This window comes from Elephantulus edwardii, unplaced genomic scaffold (genome assembly GCF_000299155.1).
Source record: "Elephantulus edwardii isolate Elephantulus edwardi_28Jun2011 unplaced genomic scaffold, EleEdw1.0 scaffold00087, whole genome shotgun sequence".
NCBI classification, from domain to species: domain Eukaryota; kingdom Metazoa; phylum Chordata; class Mammalia; order Macroscelidea; family Macroscelididae; genus Elephantulus; species Elephantulus edwardii.
The window spans coordinates 9406941-9427845 of NW_006399837.1; the positions used below are offsets into that span (position 1 = coordinate 9406941).

At 40.4% G+C, this 20905-nt stretch overlaps 1 pseudogene; it reads right to left on the reverse strand.

Moving 5' to 3' along the window:
* Nucleotides 1-16262: 16262 nt before the first annotated feature.
* LOC102876619 overlaps nucleotides 16263-20905 on the reverse strand; it is a 177775-nt pseudogene continuing 173132 nt past the window's right edge.

Sequence of the window (20905 nt, forward strand, 5' to 3'; positions counted from 1 at the left end):
TGTTTCTGTCTCTCATTCTGTCAAGTTCTTAGACATAAATCATATTGCTGCAAATGGGCACTCTCCCTCCTCTCCCACTCTCCCTCCTCTCCCACTGTGTGTGTGTGTGTGTGTGTGTGTGTGTGTGTGTGTGTTTATGACTTCATTTAAAGTCAAGCTATAGTCTTTTTCTGGTAATCTCTCAGATGCTTCAAAGATTTCCCGAGGTAAAAAAGGTCCAGGAAAGGGCAGTTTCCAGTGGCCACACTGTGACCACACCCAGAACGCTGCTCAATACCCCTCAGGGCTGCACTAGGAGTTCTGTTATGCTGATCTCTCATGCAGCAGGAGAGTGGACCTTTGTCATCTTTGCAAATTGCGCAGAATTAAAACGGTGTTTGATGGCCATGAATAGGAGACATGGTGGATTCTCCTTCAATCTAAATTTTCTGTGAACTTTCGATTTAGAATTTCTTAGGAAATCTGGTACAGGTCTTCTTTTTATCCTACTGGTATATTCTGTTCATCACCAAAATGCCCACAGCAAATGCAAGGATTGTTATTGAAATGATAGTAAAATTCATTTCGAGGTACTTTACACACGATGGCTAGATGTTTAACAATTCCGCCTCCAGTCCATGGATGAAGCTGCTGTGAACCTGGCCACGTGCCCCAGTGCTCGGCAGACTCTCTCCCTTTCTTATTTTACAGCACCTTCTCTCTATGATGATCATTTCCTATGTTACTTCTTTGCTGCAGTGTCCCCAGGAAGATGAAGGCAGGGAAAACATTATGTCTGAGACAGCTGGAATCTCTCTAACGCTTTGCCTTTAAGAAGCAGTTTCCCCTGTGCACAGACTTACAAACAGCGCTCCCTGTGATCCTGCAGACACAAGATGGTGATTCCCCTGCCAGCTGGGAGCACAGTCACGTGTGCAGCCTCTGCTGCAGTGAGCTGGTTCCCCTGCCAGCTGCTCCTGCACCATCCATGTCCCATCAGTGAAGGGTCAGCATCCAGGCAGTTAAAAGCCTGCTTAGTCCTGTGCCCCCACCCCCCACCCTCACCCCCTGCCCGGTCGTGGTGTTGTGTCTGCTGGGCCCTTGGCCTCTGAGACCACAGAGGGCCCCTCCCTGCTTCCCTCTCTGACTGGGAATAAATTCCCCCAAAGGAAAAAAAAAAAGCCTGCTTAGCCCTCACACCTGGCCCACCACCCTCCTTCACCTGTCCCATCCCACAGGTGGCAAGTAGTAGTAATACTCTCAGGTGAAAGCCAACAACCAGGGCTCTGAACCTGGTTTCTTTTCTCTTTCTAAGCTCATTTGAGTCTATCAAAAGAAGCAAGAAACCATGTTAGTGATGTTCCATTTCTTTGTGGTTAACATATACTGGAAGCATGCCGGAAGTGATTTTCTAGTCCATGATGAGTACAAGTATGCATGTACACACACATGTACCCTCATTATGGTAATTGTGATTGCAGTTACCTGTCCTTGCATTATTTCATGTTTGAGGTGACGCCATGCATGCAAAGGAGCATTGCTCTATAGAGCGGTGACTGTTTGCTCAACTTTTCATTGTCATTTTGGTGAAAGTTTACAGAGCCATTTGCTTCTGGTTTTCCATTCTCCAGTCCATACACATTTTCCTTCATGACATTGATCATAAACCTCACAATATCAGAGCCCACTTCCTGCCCCCTCAGAGTTTGTACTACATTTGTGAACCCCTCTTCTCTCTTCCTGCCTTCTGAGCTTGATCTCTGAGCAAAGCCTCTGGTCTTTTTTTATTATTATTACTTTTTTAATTTTTTTTTTTTACTTTCTTTTTTTTAATATGTGTACCATCAAATCAGATCTGACTGGTCTAGGAGCAGATTGTCCCTCCTTCTTCAGCAGAGCATCTGGTGAATTTGAACCTCACATCTCTGTGATTGCAGTGCAGCTTCTTGCCACTAGGCCACCAGAGCTCACCAGCTTCTGGTCTTGTATGGTTGCTTGTTCTACTTAGACCTTGTTAGATGAACCTCCATGGGGTAGGAAGTGCTTGTGGCATAGTCCATACAGACCTGCACTGGTGACTCAAGATGGTAACTCTCTGACCAGGGCCACTCAGGAGAAAGATGGGAAATCTCCTCCCATGCATTTTTACAGCCTCTTGGAAAACCACAGTAGGGTAAGCTATTAGTTGGTTCCTATTTGATGGTACTGAAGAACTCATGGACTGCCAAAAAGGACAAAGAACTAGGTCTGGGGAAAGGTACAGTGATGGTGCTCCTTAGGAGAAGCCATTTGGAAAAGGACTTCATGTTTTGGAAGGTGGAGAGTCAGAGAATGAGGGGAAGACCTTCAATGAGCTAGATTGATATAGTGACTGTAATTGTAAGCTCAAGTATGTCAGAGATGATGAAAATTACACAAGCTAGAGAAGGGTTCAGATCCATTATTCAGAGGGTTGCTGTGAGTTGAAATTGACTAGAGGGCAATTAACAGCAGCAACTGGACAGCAATGAGTTGAGTTGAGTTGAGTTGAGTTGGGTTGTGTTGAGTTGAGTTGAGTTGAGTTGGGTTGACTTATAGCCACTGTTTGGCTGAAAGTTGAGCCATGGGAGTGACCTCAGTCCTAGACTTGAAGGGTCACTAAGAGCTTTGACCTTCAGAAAGCAGATCACCAAGGCTGCCTCCTGAGATGTGCATGGGTGTATTTGAACGGCTAATCTTTTGGCTAAATATCCAGTATTTAACCACCTGTGCCTCTCAGGGACTCCAAAATATGTACATTTCCCCTATCTAATGGTTTCTGGTGCAATGGGGGGAATACGATGAGGTAGATGTGAATTTATGTTAAGAAATTGGCTAAGCCAATGCAGGTATATTTTTTTTATTACATGGGTTTGATTATTCTATAAGTAACACAATATTCATAAGGATTCAATTCTGTATAGTAAGTTGACAGAAATAGATGGCATGGCATTTAGATCAGGGAACAGATGAACAGATGTTGTTGTTATTAGGTATTGCTCTTGCTGGATCAGTTCACAGAGACCCTGGCAACAGAACGAACCCTTGCCACACTCTGAGCCATCCACAAAACTGCCCCTGTGCTCAGCCATCATCGTTACCCCTTCATTGCATCAGACCCTCTCATTGAGGACCTTCTTCCTCTTTTACGGTGACTCTTTTCTTTAATAAGTGACTCTTTTCTTTAATAAGTGCTTCTCCAGGGACTGAACTGTCCCGTTCAAGTGTTCAAAGTAGCATCCTTACTTCTAAGGAGCATCCTGGTTCTCCTTCTTCCAAGGCGGAGTTGCTTATTTTTCTGACAATCCTCAGTACATTTCATTTTCCTCATCAACACCATAACTCAATGGCGTCGATGTTTCATCTGCCTTGCTCATTGATAGTCCCACTTTCCCACACCTCTGGGACTGTTGAAACTCTCACAGGCCACCCTAACATTTAGGAATTCACTTGGTGAACTACACTGATAAACTGTAACTATTGGAAGGCTTGGTGCTACACCCATCCTGATGCACATTTTTGCATGATTGCACTTCATTTAAAGGTGTTCAAGCCATACATCACTTCCTAAGTTTTGTGTGATAAAAAACTGCCTGTACAACTTTATTGATAAAGACCTCACCTACATCTCAGAACTTTCAAGTGACTGGGGTAATCAGGATGGCTGTGTCAGAGGCAATGCGATTGGCACAGGATAGAGCAGGGTTTAGGGCTGTTGTACATAGGGTAGCTATGAGTCACAAACGACTCGACGGCACATAACAACAACAACAACAACACCTACATCAAGCATTGCATTTTAGTCAGATTTCCCTTGGTCCTTCAAAATTTTACACCTAGAATCTAGTGTCTGTTCTAAATACAAGGTGCTTAATAATCATCTGCTGTTATCTTGTTATTGTGCAGGCATTGCTAACAAGAGCCAGCACATGAGATAGGATATTGAAGAATGTGCAATATACCTTTTGACACGAGATTCTTGAAAGTCAGCACCGACCCCACCATTATTCCTGGTGATGAGAATCTGTGGTGGTCTCTGCCCTCCAGCTGGTCAATTTAGGTTTTCATTTACAGTTTTGCATTTTTAAGCACCCTTCTTTGTATTCACAGAACCTATTTATAATATTCACACTCTTCCCATGAGTCATTGTTGTCAACACTTGTGAGTTTCTTATTTCCTTGGTAGTTAATGAGATCTCACAAATGAAACTGGTATTATGACTGAGTTACCAAGGAGAGGAAGCAAATCAAGATCCAAGATTCAGACACAACTTCTTTCTTCCCATCTGTTCCTGAGATGAGTAAGCAAAATATCAAGAGTATTCAAGGTAATGAAGTTGGCTTTCTTACTAAAAGAGACTATAAATTACTAGAAATCACTCAGCCATTATAATAGTTAAAGAAATGCACAGAAAATGAACAATAATGTTCCAATTTATGACTTTTAAATTGTCAAGGAAAAATGTGACTTCTATCGGCTCAGGAAGTGGACCCTCCTACATTTAGGTAGAGGACGTGTATACTTACCCACTCTATCAAAAGACAATTTGATAGTTTAGGATAAAAATCATAAAAGTATATTTATTTGACTTAGCAATTTCATATCCAGGAATTTACCGTAAGGAAATCAGCATAGATGAGGCAGGGTTTGTGTACAAGAACGTTTCTTGAATATTTATTTAAATATCGGGATATCAGGACCATTCTAAGTGACTAGCCACAGAAGGGCATTAGCATCATGGCTATCCTATAAAGTAACCAAAACCAAGCACCATCTTTTGTTTTTTAGTAGATTCTGACTCTTGAATTGCTGTTGTTGTTAAGTACCCTTATTTTGATCCTATGTGCAATAGAATGAACCCTCACCCGATTCTGCACCATCTTTGATTAATATGCATCAATGTTTAAAAAGCACTTCATGACTTAACAAGTGTTTATGATATAACATAGGGATCTCTGGTGGCCTCGTAGTAAGGAGTTGTGCTTTGAACCCCAAGTCACATGGTTTGAATACACCAGCTGCTCTGCGGGAGAAAGGTGGGTACCCTCCTCCCCTGTGATTATAGCCTCTGAAAACCCACTGGAAGGTCAACTATGAGTTGGTTTTACCTCAAAAGCACACAACAGCTATGAAATCATAAATACTATGGGAAAAGTACTATATGTAGAAAGTAGTCTTGATAGTACAAGAAAGGAATAATCTTTAAAGATATGTAGATATAGATCAGATATAGAGAGATAGAGAGAGAAAGAGAGAGAGATAAATAGATATAGTGACAAAGATAGAGAGAGATAGAGATAGAGATAGAGACAGAGCTAGAGAAAGAGATAGATATATATAAAACCAGAAGGAAAATACATAAAAGTGTTAACTTTTAAAAGTAATTTTCATAGAGTAAGGAAAAGGCTAGGTTTTATTTCTTCTTTACAGATTTGTACCATCAAAATTGTTCATGGTAGCTATAAAAGAATAGAAGTAGGCTCGTCTAAGGATACCTGTCCTTGATGTTAGGCTTAGCGCTGCTATGTAAAGGGGAAGAAAGTATTTCAATATGCACGTGATTCTGTGCAATGATGAATGGATCCTTTATTTTCACTAAATGCCCCTTCATTCACTCTTCTGGTCTCATTTGGCATGAGTTAAATATTGAAGTGTAATCTGTTTCTTTATAGGGATGCCAGTGGGGATACTTATATTTTGCTACTTGTTTTTTTATATAAAATTTTTCTTTTATACTGGTTTACATTCAAAGTTCACATACACTGTCTTTCACACCGAATCTCCTCCACTTTTCTCTTATCCCTCCCCCCATCCATCAAATTGTGGGACCTTATGTTACTTCTTGATAATTCTTTACTAAAGCATTGCATTCACAGTTCTATCTTGGAAGCTTCCTTCTCTTCTCAAAACAGCAAGTATGTTATGCTGTAAAAAAAGTAAAAAGGAAAAATCCAATACTATGTGGCTCATAGCCTTTCTCAGCTGCTGTGGCACAAATTTTGACTTAGATTTGCTGCTACTGTTGTTATGTGTGTCAGAAAGTCATTTTCTAATCATAGCAACCTTGCCTACAACACAACAAAAGACCTTTCATTATCATCAAAATCACCACTAGTTTGAGCCCATGGCTTGAAGCTATTGCGTGAATTAATTTTGTTCAAGGTCCCCCTTGTTTTTTCTGACACCCTCGTGGGGTAGTTCTGAGGAAACAAAGGCCCATCTCTAGGGAGACTGAGGAAGTGGCCACTTCCAAAGAAACAACAGCAATCTTATCATTTCTGTATCTCATGGGTCCAAAAAGGAACAATCTGTTATTATGAACAGTAACTCATGGTCATAATGGATAAAATGAAGAGTTGAATGTTTGATTTTTATCCCAAAGAATGATTTTTTTTTCATTTACTTACCCTATTTAAGGGATATAAAGTTCTTTCCATGCCCTTTTCCTAGCATAAGGATTGCAGAGCGTAGTTCAGAAAAGAAATAAAAATAAATAAATTGGTAAAAATGGCTATCTATATTCTGTGGATGTAGGAGTATCATTTTTCCTTCCTACCCTCTCTCACTCCCTCCTGCTCTCCCTTCTGCCTGTCGAATGTTCTATAAAGTCAAATCCTACCTGTTCTTTTAGAGACAAGAATATATGAAATCTTTAGTTTTAAAAAGAGTATTTCAACTTGCATAAGAAATAACCATTGTGACATTCTCCTGTGTGAGACAGAATGCTTGCTTGGGAATTAACTTGTACTAAGTCACTTTGCTTGGACAAAGATGCATAAAAGAATGCCTTTTCAAATTTTGAGAGATGCCTTGTGGCTGTTTTTCAATGGTATACTCACCATAGATTCAAAGTAAGGGAAAACCTTTTTCCTTGTTGCTTTCAATAATTTTACCAAACATCTGCTAAGCACTCCCAGGGGTTCATTTCATGCATGGCTGAAAAATGACTGCTGGTAAGGCTATGAGCCTGCTACTTTCAGAATATGTAACCCAGCGAGTACACATCATGATTTCATAAATAAATGAACGGTTATAGTATGGAGACTGGGCATCAGCCCTTGCTTTTACACAAGCCAGAGTAACAGTGTCTGCAGCTTTACAGAACTGAAAGAAAGTGCTAGAAAGGTCTCTCAGTCCCTATGAAGATATTTAACATGGAATGTTGTCAGCTCTGGTTTTAATTGCCAAAACTTGCAGCTTAAAACAAACAAGTAAATCCAGACTAATCAAATACTAACTTGAATTTTAAACCTAAGTGACTATGATCTCACTCACAACAGCAAATTCTCATTCAGTATTGACTATTATTAGGAGGAACAGTCTATCCACACAAAGTTTCTGGTGATGAGATCTCTTGCTATTTCAGTGTAGTAAAAACAGAATCTCCAAAGATTGTGGGTATGACTTCAGACCTTGCAATAAACCTTCATTCATTATTCATTTCTCACCCTGAATTCCCAGCAAATTCCCTGTACTTTAGAATCAGTGTCAAAGTTAGACTTTGTAGCAGCAACAACATACCTTCCCCAAAATATTCATTGCTATTGATTTTCAATCATAGAAACCCGATGGGACAGAGTGGGAGCTCTAGCTGGCTGGTGGCAAAAAGCTGTGTTACAATCCCAAAGGTTTTCTGTTTGAATCCGCCTGCTGCTCTGTGGGAGAATGATGGGCAACTTCCTCCCATGCAATTTGCTGCTTCATAAAAGCCACTCGAGGGTCAGTTATGAGTCAATTCCAACTCAGGCGCATACAACATCAACGCAGAACGAAATACAAGTGTCCCATCGGGTTCCCCAGTATGTAAATCTTTACAGAAGGAGATCCACATTTTGTCTTCCACTCACTGGGGGACTGGTGAATTCAAACTGTTGTCTTTTAAGTTAGCTGAGTAATGCTTTGACCTCCACACTACCATGGCTCCAATGTAGTAACAACAGTTCCTTTAATTTATGCAAAGTCCTGCTGATATCTAATGCTTGTTTAACTTCTCAATTAGTCTTCCATTATTATGACCATTTCAAGGTGAGAAAAGTGGGGAGTGGGGAGCGGTCTACTCAAAGTATTCATTTAGTGGGAAGCAAAGCCCAGTTCAAGACCGAGCCATATGATTTCTAGGTAAAAGCTCTTTGCATTCCAGTCAAGTCTTTTTCATGTGCTTACCATTTTGGTGAATTTCTTTCCGCTCCAACAACGTTCCTGAACTGGTCAATCCACCTGTGGAGATCCAACTTTTTCACATCTTTCAAGAGAAATATTCAGGTTGAAATGTCAAAGATTTGAGATACAAAATATTCCTTTCATTCAACATAAACAGTGAAAGATAAAGTAAGTTTGAAAGGTGAAGCACAGACAGGCAAGTGTCTTCTCTCACCGAAGTATGTGGGTACTATTTTAATGCTCACTTTTACTATGTCTCTAACATTAAAATTGGAAATAATAGTATTTACCCCACATGGCTACTAGAAGGAGAAATGAAGTTGAGGCTTGTAAAGTTTTTTTAGAATAAATTATGTTTAGAAGAAAATAAGTGGAGTAAAAAAATCTTTGTTAATATTACAAAATTATCCCCCAGATCTGGATCTCAAGCTTGATGTTTTACTATAAATAATTCTAAAATCCCATGAAAATAATCAATAAATATGCCTCTATCTTTGAGTCCTAGGAGACACAGAAATGAATGAAAATGAGCCTAACACCCAGGAGACATAGCAGTCAGTGGAGAGACAGGAAATATATGGACATTTCTATAGTACAAGTTTAATAAATACTGTTGCAAGATGCAATTAGAGAAGGCATTGTGGAGGGCCTGAAAGGTATGATACACTTTCTAGCTGTGGTGGGACTCTAGAGACTTGACAGGTCTTAGTTTCCTCCATGTAGAATGGAATCAGTGACTATGTGTAAAGTCCCCAAATGTGGTTGTCAGAGGGCAAGCTATGAGGGGGAATAATTAACTAGTTATGTTGTTGCTTGCCATCAAGTTGGAACCAACCTATAACTCCAACTAAGTAAACAGAAGCTAAAATGCATGGTGGTGGTATTATGAGTCGTTAAGTGGCCTGTGACTCGTAGTAACCCTATGTACAACAGCTTTGAAACCTGCACTATCCTGAGCCAACCTTATTGTCTCTGACACACCCACACTCATTACCCCAGTCACTGAGTCAATCCATCTCATCAAGGGTCTTCCTTTCTTACACTGTCCCAAACATGATGTCCCTCTCCAAGGACTGGTCCCTTCTTGCCACATGCCCAAAGGATGTCAGACGAAGCTTCACAATCCTTGCCTCCAAAGAGTAGCCTGGTTTCACCCTCTCCAGGATGAAACTGTTCTCTTAACAGTCCGTGATATATTCAGCACTGTAGCTCAAAGACATAGATCAACTAAAACTCCAGTGACTTTTCAGAGGCCATAACCACACAAAAGGAGATTGTTCATCCTTCTCCCATGGAGCAGCTGGTGGATTCAAACCATATGCGTTCAGACCATATTGCATCCCAGACTGTGACAACTAGACCACCAGAGCTCCCTAACTACACATGGAGGTGTAGAAAAACTCATTTTGGTAGCTCGACCTAGAACTGGAGTTCATTTTTTGTTATTGTGTGCCATCAAGTCATTTAAAAAGTAAATTTTTTTTTTAAAAAAAGGTAAATTTAATCATAGACTTTGGATGGTATTAAATGTTCGCCTATAGACTATACATATCATACCAGACAGGACATCAGATGGTTTTGAGAAGATCTAACATAGCTGGATATAAACTTTAAAACAGTATCTTTCATAATTCCGAGAAAATGATTCATTTTCAGAGTGATGGTGGAACATGGGATTGTATGAGCCTACTATGTAAATCTTAGCAAGACCGATTTCATTTCTCTCTGACTTTGCTAAGGAAGATTACCACCTTAGTGGCAAACTTAAAAACAAAAATAAAATGGTAATACAATAGTACTGGCTAGGCATTTTTCAACTATCTAATACAAAGGATTCTGGAAAAATACACTTAGAATATGGCATAGTTTGAAGTGTAAGAAACTTCTTTGCCCTCATGCTTAAGCTGAACCCTAAAATGATCACTTCAAAGAAGGCTAGAAACCAATAAGGTTAAGAAACTAATATTTCTGGAGAAATAAAGAGAAAACAGCAGCACTGGACCACTGGATCTCCTCCTCTGTGGGAAAAGGGCTGACCTATGACAGGAAAGAACAAAGTACTGAGGAAAGTGATCAGTAGTAAGGGGTGACCCCATCCATTGATAAATGCAATCTTTGGCTCAAAAGTCACTTGGCTGGAATTTAACCAATTAAATGACTGTCCTTCCTCAAGGGAAGGAGTATGAATAAGAATGCCTAGAGAAACATAGATGTTTGTATTTCCAGAGAGCTCAACATTTTGAGGCAAAAAAAGAAAAATTTTGACTAGATCCGCATCTGAGACTGACAGAAGTGTTTGATATCAATGACAACATTCAGGAGAAGCCTGCTATGGTGCTGAGAAGAGAGGTAGAAAGGTCTTGAAGACCACTGCCAAGTGCCATTTAACAGGGACACAGAATGAAGAGGGTATGTGTACTTCCATTTGCATTTTTAGTATAGCCTTAAAATGAAGCACATCTGGTAGTATCCTGAGGCTAAGCAAAACTGTAAGTTAATTGACAAGTAACTTTACAATATTACCATAAAAGAAAGAAAAAAACTAAAGAATCGACTTTTTGTTATTTCTTTTCCCTAGTAAATAGAGCTGGAAGGTAAGGCTTTTTAAGAAGATGTCAACTTGAGATCTTAGGACAAATAATTGTTTGTCTGACATTCTTTGTTATATTGTGATTTGAGTGAAAGTCTAGAATATTGACGTTCTTTTTGAGCCTCAAGGAATTTCAGAAAAAGATATGCTTTTAGTTAATGACGAGACTCTTCTCTCTCATGTTCTTCTTGTTGTTGTTGGACCGTTGAGTCAGAACCAACCCACAACTGACCCTCCATCCGGTTTTCAAAGGCAGGAAGTCACATGGGAGGATACTGCACATACTTTTCCCGTGGAACATCTAATGGATACAATCAGCCACCTTTTGTCAGTGCAACCCATTAACACTGAGCCACCAGCTCTCAGAAAGCAAGTGATCAGAAAGACCACAGCCTGAATCTGATGCACCTTAGTACCTTATAGACTTTCCTGGTGTAATATGTCTCATGATTTCATGACTACAACTACCAAGGGTGTTGATGTGGATCCAAGTAAGTTGAACTTGTTGACAGTGTCAATCTCTTCTCCACGTCTCGTGATGTTGCCTATTGGTCTAATGGCAAGAATCTTTGTCTTGTTGACATTGAGATGCAATGGACAATGTAGAGGGATGACAAAAAAAAAGAATTGATGCCATTAAGCTGTGGTGTTGGAGAAGAGTACCGAACATCCCATGGACAGCCAAAAGAACAAACAAATATGTCTTGGAGAAAGTGCAGCCACAGTGCTCTTTGGAGGCAAGGATGATGAAGCTTTGCTGGACATACTGGGCATGTTGCTAGGAGTAGTTATTCTTTGAAAACATGATGCTTAGAAAGAAAGATATTCAGTGAAGGAGAGGAAGACCCCCGACCAGGTGGGTTGACACAGTGACTGCCTCAGTGGGCTCTCCTGTGTCAGGAAGTCTGAAGATCACACAGGATAGGACAGGGTTCAGATTTGGTTTTCATGCGGTCACTATGGGTCATACTCAACTTGATGGCATCTAACAACAACAAACCACCAGCTCCCTTTTGACTCATGAAGATTTATATGTCACAGAACAAAATATTGCAGAGACATTGTGTCGTCTTCAGGATCACCTTATTCTTGTATTCATTGTTGGGGCTATTGTGGACTGCCCTCCAACCTTGGGGCGCCCCTTCCAAAGCTGCGGTGGACAATATTCTGTTGTGATACATAAGCGTTGTACAGCCTAATATCCAAAAGTACATTTCAGGACTTTCTAACTCGTACTAGTCTGAAAGTTAAAACCTGTCTGCTGAGTGGCTTACTTCGCTGGTATAGGGTGTAGCCTCCAGCACGGTAATAATATGCAGGTCCCTAAAATAGGGCAAACCAACAGACAAGTGGTCTAGAGAAGGTGGCCACAAGGTGCGAAGCATTCTGGAGGGATTTCCTTCAAAAAACAAAAATCAACTGTGAAAGGAAGTCCTAGAAATGATCTACTCAACACAGCAATAGTTGAACTGAAAACCTCATCTTTAAATAATTGAAGTGTAAAATTCATATGCGTGAGAATAGAGAATACACTCCGTAAAACCCAAAATGGCATTTTAAAAACCCAAAACGGTATTTTGAAAATGAAAATGATCAAGAGAAATAATAGCAAGATTCCGAGCTCATGAAGAAGGTACAGGTTCAAGACAACATTTCTTTCTGTCATGCAGGATGTGAGATGAGTTAGGGCCAACTCGATGGCAATCACACAGGAGGAAATTGCTGTCTTTCCCTACTGAGGGCCTTGGGCACTTGGAACACGAGAGGTGCCACCTTTTACTAGTGGCTCGACTCCCTACAGGCTCTGTCAGGAAAGCTTCCCATGCAGTGGGGAGGGGGGAAAAAAAAGATAGAAGCAAAATAAAATCCCTTCAAAATCCCAAAAGAAGCAAAGGTAAACATGCATTGCAGTCTTCTCAGAACTTAGAAGGAGCTCATACCTGGCCCTTCAGTAGGTTTTCTGAGGCTGAAATATAACAGGAGAAGTTTGCTCTACTTCTCCCAAGGAGCAGGCAGCCAGTAGTGGATTTGAACCACTCACCTGTGCGTTGGCAGAGTAACTCTCTACTCATGAGGCCACCATAGCTAACTATGGTGACATTAAGTTATTATAGAAAACCACCTAGGGGAGGTCCCCTTCCATCCAATTAGGGCAGCGATGGAATTAAAGACTGTTGCATTCTACTCTTAACCCTTCTACAACTATTTGGTTTATCAGATCATGGGGAACCAAGGGAGGATCATATATAGCTTCTACATTATGCCATTTTATACATATATTTTGAGGGCACACATGTCAATCAATGGTAGGCTTAGTCCTGCTTCTCTATTTTATATTCATTGTCTAGAGTGGAGGGACAGCACAGGAGGGGAAGACCCTCTATGAGGTCGATGGATTCAGTGACTGGGAGTGTCAGAGACAGTGCAATTGGCACAGGAGAGAACAGGGTTTAGGGCTGTTGTAAACAGGGTCGCTATGAGTCGCAAACGACTCGATGGCACATAACAACAACAACACTAACAGTACCTCAATTCTAATCATGTGACTAAAAAGGAAACAAATGTTGACCAATGATGTTACTAGAGAGAACAAATCCCCCAAACTATTCCATAATTCTATAAATAAGAAATATTGGGATATTAGAAATGTATCGGTGTAAAAATATTTGAATCAGCTTTATTGATAACTCAAATAACATATTTTTATTTTGCTCCCTTGGGTGATGCTTGTCTGAAATATCAGTAGTTTATTTAGCTGCACTTTTGAAGATCTTCTGATGTTGTTGTTGTTATGTACTGTCAAGTCGCTTGCGACTCATAGCGACCCTATGTACAACAGCCCTAAACTCTGCTCTGTCCTGTGCCAATTGCACTGTCTCTGACACTCCCATTCTTATTATCCCAGTCACTGACTCAATCCACCTCATAGAGGGCCTTCCCCTCCTGCACCGTCCCTCCACCCTCCCAAGCATGATGTCCTTCTCCTTTTCTGATAGAAAATAAAATAAAAACCAATCTAGTGAAATGTTTTTGCTGATTCATATTGTTGTTGCTGTTGTTAGGTGCCATCGAGTCATAGACAACTCAGTGACCTTACGAATGAAAGACCTGAGCACAGTTCATAGAGTTTCCGGAGGCAAGCCATTTTGGAAGTGGATGTCACTCCTGTTTCCAAGTTTGTTTTAATCGGGAAGCTCCATCAGACACTTAGCTCTTTTAATCTATGAAAGATTTATTCTCTGATCTAAAGCTGACTTGAAGACTTTTTCTCTTTAATAAAAATATAGGCTAGATTTATGCAAGAGAATTTTCACCAATGTTCCTGGCTTGCTTGCAGTAGTAAATGCATTTGAAATTCCGTCACTAGCGTCTACATGGGCTCACAATAAAAAACCGAGGCCTTGAGGTTGAACTGGCAAACATCCATTTCTGGAGGAAAGAAACAGTCAACAAACCAACCACTTGTACACAACAGTAAGCACTTCAAAATTCTAGCTATTTATCACTGGTGTTTTGGTAATTGTGATTTATCGAGGAAAGTTACAACGCTTTGAGTTCATCAAGCTTCTACTTGGTACTGTGGCTCAGGCTTGCTGCTTTTGATTGTAACATAAATCATGTCTGGATACGCAAGTCTCCAGATGTGCTAAAATTTAAGCTTTTGCTTTCTGTGTGTGTGTTTATTAGGAAATGCTGAGGCATTGGTTGAATGCCTATTGTTTCTCTTAAAAGAAATAGTTCAAAAATTTGATATAAGGGTTACTAGAAGACAGGTGAGCTTCAAATGTGTGACCTTTGACCTTTTCCTCTTTTCTTCCATAGTTTTCCCTTTTGAGTATCATTTTGAATCAAAACCATTTAGTCAAAAAATGTCGCTTTCCTTTGGAAGTGTGGCACTGAAATCCTTTATTCTTCCTTATTGTGGATAATCAAAACGGAACATTTTGGATGTTATTTAGAGAAGCTATAGGTAACAATCTGCTTCTTTTTTAAGGTACTTTTCAGAACTCTTCATCATCTCAAATGTCCCTTACCTGTTTCATACTCAGCGCTGTTGAGGGGATTCTCACTCATAGGTGCCCTCCAACAAACATGCAGCCAAGATATATTGATAGTCACTGGTGACTGAAATGCAAAAGTTGGAAACAAAGAAGACTCAATGACTTGAAAATATGCCCGTGGTGACAGTAAGATGTCAGAGATTACATGGTAGAATTGTGAAGGACCAATGAATTACAGAACACAGCCTCCAATATCATTCACACGTAAACATCATGAAAGCAAAAGTCCTCAAAAAGCCAATAGGCAACAATAATGAATTATTCACTGCAAATCTTTTCACAGGATACGTATGTACATGGTGCTGGCCAGATGTTATAAACAGGATACAAATCAGTTACTGTGGTGTTAGAATCAAAATTGGCATTATTTTTGTTAGTAAGTAGTTGGCCACTTCTGGTCTCTAGAAACCTTAACTGCAAACACATAGTTTTGCAATCAGTATCAGCTGTAAGACCAGGATAAGTGAAAGAGTGCTTCCCACAATTGAGCGCAGAGGACTGAGGCAAGAAAGACTTGAGGCGAGACTTGAGGTGAGCAAGGGCTGTGGTGGCGAGATTCTGGTGAGAGCAAGATCCTGGTGGTGGAAAGAACAGCATGGCTGTGGAGAAACTGTGGCAAGGTGGGGGCTGAGGCTTCTTGCATTTGTATACAGTCGGATTTTGCTGTTCTTGCCTTTGATGATGGAAGGGAATCTGCTTGTTCAGTTGAAACTTGACCCTAAACTACCTGAGAAGTTTTGCCTTGGAACCATTGGGCTAAAACCTGGACTTATTTTGTGTGATATTGTCATATTCTTTGCCTCCCTCATTCTCCGACTTCCTTCTCTAATAAACCCCATTGTTGGTATTATAACTGTGAGTCTGAGTCAGCAATGAATAAAAGAACCTCTGACTGATGGCGGGGCTCTACAGGCATGATGGGGCTACTTCTTGTTCTTTATCTACTTTTCTGGTCTGGGGCAGTGAGGGGCTGTGCTATTCTTACTCCCTCTACGTCTTTCAGAGAGACGCGCATGGTCCTTTGCCTTATGGCCCATTTTCTCCTACTTAGATAGCTACATGTGGAGAAAGAGACAATGGGGAAGAGGACCAACTGGAATAGATCATCAACTGCTCATTTACAAATCCAAGTAGATGCTAAGAAATTGATACACATTCACAAGATCCAAAAATATGGCATTGAGTGTCTATAACACATGGGTTTAGAAAACATCATGATAAAAAAAACAAAACATCATGATAGATTTGATACATTAAACACTAAGAATCAAAAGAGTTGTGGGGTGACATCAAGGGTGTCAAATATGAAAAAAGAAAAAAAATCCCATTAAAAAAAGATGCTTCAACAGTAGTTTGACATTGGGTTTCCTCATCTGGTTGATGATTCACAACTTCTCCATAATCAAACTGATGTCATTGATTGAATTGAAATTTCACTGAATGAAATTGCCAGTCATTTGGCTAGACTGTCCCAAGGAAGAGACGCATGAATAGGGCATGTCCAGAACGCACCTGAAATAGCTGATCACAGTTACAGTGACCCAGTAATCACCGCCTAGTCAAATCTGATTCTTGACACAACGGACATGTACGGGTGGCATGCCCAGCAGCACTTATATTCTCTTGGTATGTTTCAGTGTTGTCAGTTGTCAGTTGTGGACATTTCACGCCTCTTACTGTTCCCTCCTGAATCTTGAGAGATCTGAAAGTCTGGAATGACAGAAGAAGCACCATATTTATCCAGATACTTCTTACAAGATTTGTAACAACGTCTTGTGTGATAGAATTTAATTCATTATGCAAACACCTACAGTGACCAGAACACTTCCTGTTGATATTTTCAAGGCAGGGAATGCTCTTTCTCTCCTAGTCTTATTTCCACGACAGAGGCCACAATGTATTCATCTTTCTCTCATTGCAGTCAGGAAATGTTTTCTACAGAAAATGTGCTGACATGCCATGGTCCACAAAGGCGTTTTTGAGCACTTCCAGACAGGAAGGGCAGTAAAAATCATCTTCTGTGAGATGACCAAGGTAGGATGTGGCCTCAGGTAGCGATGGAAAGGTTTAGGGGACCTAAACGATGGCAGAAGTGGCCAAGATGGCAGGGGCAGCCCAGGGCCCAACTTGTACATGAACCTGGAGGGGAAGGGGAATTTGCCCATAATGTAAGTCGCTGATGAATCTTCTTCTTCCAATCCTGATGTCACATTCTTCTTCATAAAGTCCAGCTTCTCAAACAATGTGCTCACCAGCGTGAACAGGTATAGAGAGAGGATATAGCCCTGATGCACACCTGGCCTGATTTGAAACCATACAGTGTTCCTTTGCTGTGTTCACACAACAGCTTCTTGGTCTAGGTATAGCTTTCACATGAGCACAATTAAGTGTTCTGGGGGTCTCATTCTTGTCACTGTTAGCCATAATTTGTTATTATCCACACAGTCAAATGTCTTTGCATAGTCAAAAGCATAAATAGACATTCTTTGGTATTCTCTCCTTTCAGCCAGGATCCATCTGACATCAACAATGATGTCCCTGTGACCATCACCTCTTTTATACCCATGGCAGCAAGGAAGTAATTTCTGATGTCAGTTGAATCCTGGCTGAAAGAAAACAAACAAACAAAAAACCGAACTACCAGAAGAACGCTGACAAGAACCTCTTTAAATTGCCAAAGAGGAATGATGTTAGTTTAAAGACTAAGGTGCTTCTGGCCCAAGAGATGATGTTTTAAATTGCTCATATGCAAGTGAAAGTTGTAAAATAAGGAACCCCAAAGAAGAATTGATGCCTTTGAATTGTGGTGTTGCTAAAGAATATTGACTATATCATGGACTGCCAACAGAACAACACAGTCTGCCTAGGCAGAACTGTAATCAGGGTGATCTTCAGAGCCGAAAATGGTAAAACTTTGTCTCACATACTTTGTGCATGTTTCCAGGAAGTGCCAGTCCTTGGAGATAAGCATGCTGAGAAAGTGACTCCACCAATAGCAATAATAATAGAGAGATGCTGAGGATGGCAGGAGATAGGGCAAGTGTTTGATGTGTTGTTCACTGGGTCACTATGAGCAGTAGTCAAATTTATGATACCCAACAGCAACCACAGTCAACACTCTCGGCACCAGCAGCCAGAAAATTAAAAGATGTATTGCGATGGGAAAGTCTGCTGTTAGGGACCTCTCCAAAGTACTGAAGAGCAATAGTGTCACTCTGGAGACTAAGGTGTGTCTGATACAGGCCATGGTCTTTGCTATCACTTGTTATTTGACAGAGAGTTGGACAATGACTAGAAAGAATAGAAGGAGAATTGATGCCTTTGAGCTGTGGTGCTGGAGAAGAGTATTGAGTGTACCATGGACTGCTGAGAAAAGAAACAGGTTCATCCTGGAGAGGGTTAAACTGGGCAGCACCTTGGAGGCAAGGGTTCTGAGGCTTTGTCTGACATACACTGGACATGTTGCAAGGAGGGACTGGCCCTTGGAGAGGGACATTATGCTTGGGAGGGTGGAGCGATGGCACAAGAGGGGAAGACCCTTTATGAGGTGAATTGATTCAGTGACTGGGGTAATTGGGTTGGGTGTATCGGAGACAGTGAGATTGGCACAAGGTAGAGCAGGGTTTAGTGCTGTTGTACACAGGGAAACTATGAGTCACAAGTGACTCGACAGCACATAACAACAACAGTATCATAATATGTTTCCTATTTCTAAAAATGTCCTTATTAGGAAAGAGTAAAGACATTTTCTCTGTGTCCTTGTCTGTTACCTTCTCTATTCTTTGTTGTATCTTTGCCTATGATTTAAGAGACAAACATTTCGTTTCTATGTGAGTTAAAATTTCCTTGTGTGTGTTTTCTTTCTCAGGATGATGCAAACTTGTGGATAATGGAAGCTATATATCCCATCCTTTCTTCATAAATAACTAAATTTTACTCAGGAGGCAGTACACAGCGAGCAGTATTTTTTTAGCTTCTAATAAATCAAATTAAACATTGTTCAAACTGGATTGGGGAGTTCAGTGACACTTTCTGCTAGCAGAATGGAGCACTTGTGCTTCATAAGACTCTAGAATGTAGAATAATGAACGGAGCTGACGAGCAAATTCCCAAGGCTTCATCAAAATTAAAATGACCCTCCTTTCTTGGAGGAAAGGGTCACTAATCCAAAGCATGTTATTGACACCAGTAAGGAAAAAACAATTATTACATGGAGTGGAAAAAGTGAATTTTAAGTTAGTTAAACTGAAACCACATGTTGGTTTCAATTATTTCACTTTAAAAAAAAATAGCCTAAAGATCCTAGACTCAAGGTTATATAGAAAAGCAGTTTAAGAGTTAAGTTAGCTAAGCAATATTTCCCTTTCTAAACCTGATTGCATTTACTCATTCATTCATTTATTCCACATGCCCATCATCGACTGGACAGAGAAATCTGGAAATAATTACAGTAGTGTGACAAATGTCTTAATAAGAGTACAAAGCACTAACGAGGATTTACTTAACAACCTGAAGAATTTGGGAAAGTTACGTCGGAGTCATATTTTAAGGCGTATATCTCCAGCAGGACACTACAGAAAGAATGCGCTGTAAGTGAATCAAAATGAGTTTGCAAAGCAATCAAAGCAAAAAAAGGACATATCAAACATGGGTCAGTCTTTGCTTAGTCCACAGGAAGTGATATTAAAACAACAGTGTGAACACTGATCTCCAATCTTCTTGGAACAAATGTGTACACGATTTTAATGTCTAGACCATCTGAAGCTCCACTTCTCAAGTTCAGATGACAAGCATCAGTGTGTTCAAGGGAAATCTTTTTAGTGAGAATCATTTGTTTGAGTCACTATGGTGAAGAAATGTGTTCACTGGCCAGTGAAATGTCTGGACACTCTGTAAGCATTTCCAGGACTGCTATTCACAATGCTGGTCTTCCTGTGGGTGAAACGCTGCCGTTACCCGATGGCTGGCGAAGGAATGTCTTGATTAATATCTCTCCCTTGTCTTCCTTCTTCTACCCCCTGGGTGTTTTGGCCATGATTTCTTGGGAATCCAGTGGTTGCTGGGTAGAAAAATGTGTATAGTTAGGGCAGCTCATCTGGGTTCACTATGTTTCTTTTTTAATAGATATTGGTTTGCTGTCTTCTCTCCTTCTGATTCTTTGACTTCTGTCTCTGTTTTCTTCACCTTCCTTCCTCCTCCTTCTCCAAGAAAGGAGTTAAGAATAGCCTAACTCATGATCTTCAAAATGTTTTCCTTTTTATCCTAGTCATTTTACTCAACATCATGGTCTATGAAATAATGGTCTATTAACATCATAGTCTAAAACAAACCTTAAAAAATGGATATTCTTCATTGATATTTTAAATAAGCATAAAATCATTTTCGTTTTTAGACTACACCACAGGTCTTTTCTTATACTGAAATACTGTCTTAGAAAACTGGTTCTGGGAGCTTACTGAGTAAAGAAGTTGTGCTGCAAACCCAAACGCCCGCGGTTTGAATCCACTAGCTGCTCTGAGGTGGTGAAAGTCATTCTCCTATGCTATAATTTACAGCCTCTGAATACTCACTGGGGGAGGGCCAGCTGTAAGTTGATTCTCACTCAACAGCACATAACAACATGACAAAAACACTACCCCCAAGTCATTTCACTCATGGCAACCCTCTGTAGAGCTTACAAGGCCATGAATCTTCATAGGAACAGACTGCCTTGTCTGACTCTTGGTGGGTTTAAATTGCCAATCTTTCAAATCATAAAGTAACTTTCACCCACTGTACCAGTGGGGCTTCTGGGTAACATCTCCTATTCTGGAGCATCGAAGGAGCACACAAAGACTCACAACAAAATGAGCTGACACTGTGACTAGAATACTGGCCTCAATGATACCATAGGGGAAAAGGATGGAGTCATTGGGTCACTCAAAGGAAACATAGTTAACTCTACAGGACCCAACAACAAACAACAACTGATCTAAAGATTGGCAGTCCAAATCTACCTGGCGATGCACCAGACAAAATGTGCTCATGATCCACTCCCGCAAAGGTTGTTGTTGTTGTTGTTATGTGCCATCGAGTAGTTTCCGACTCATAGCGACC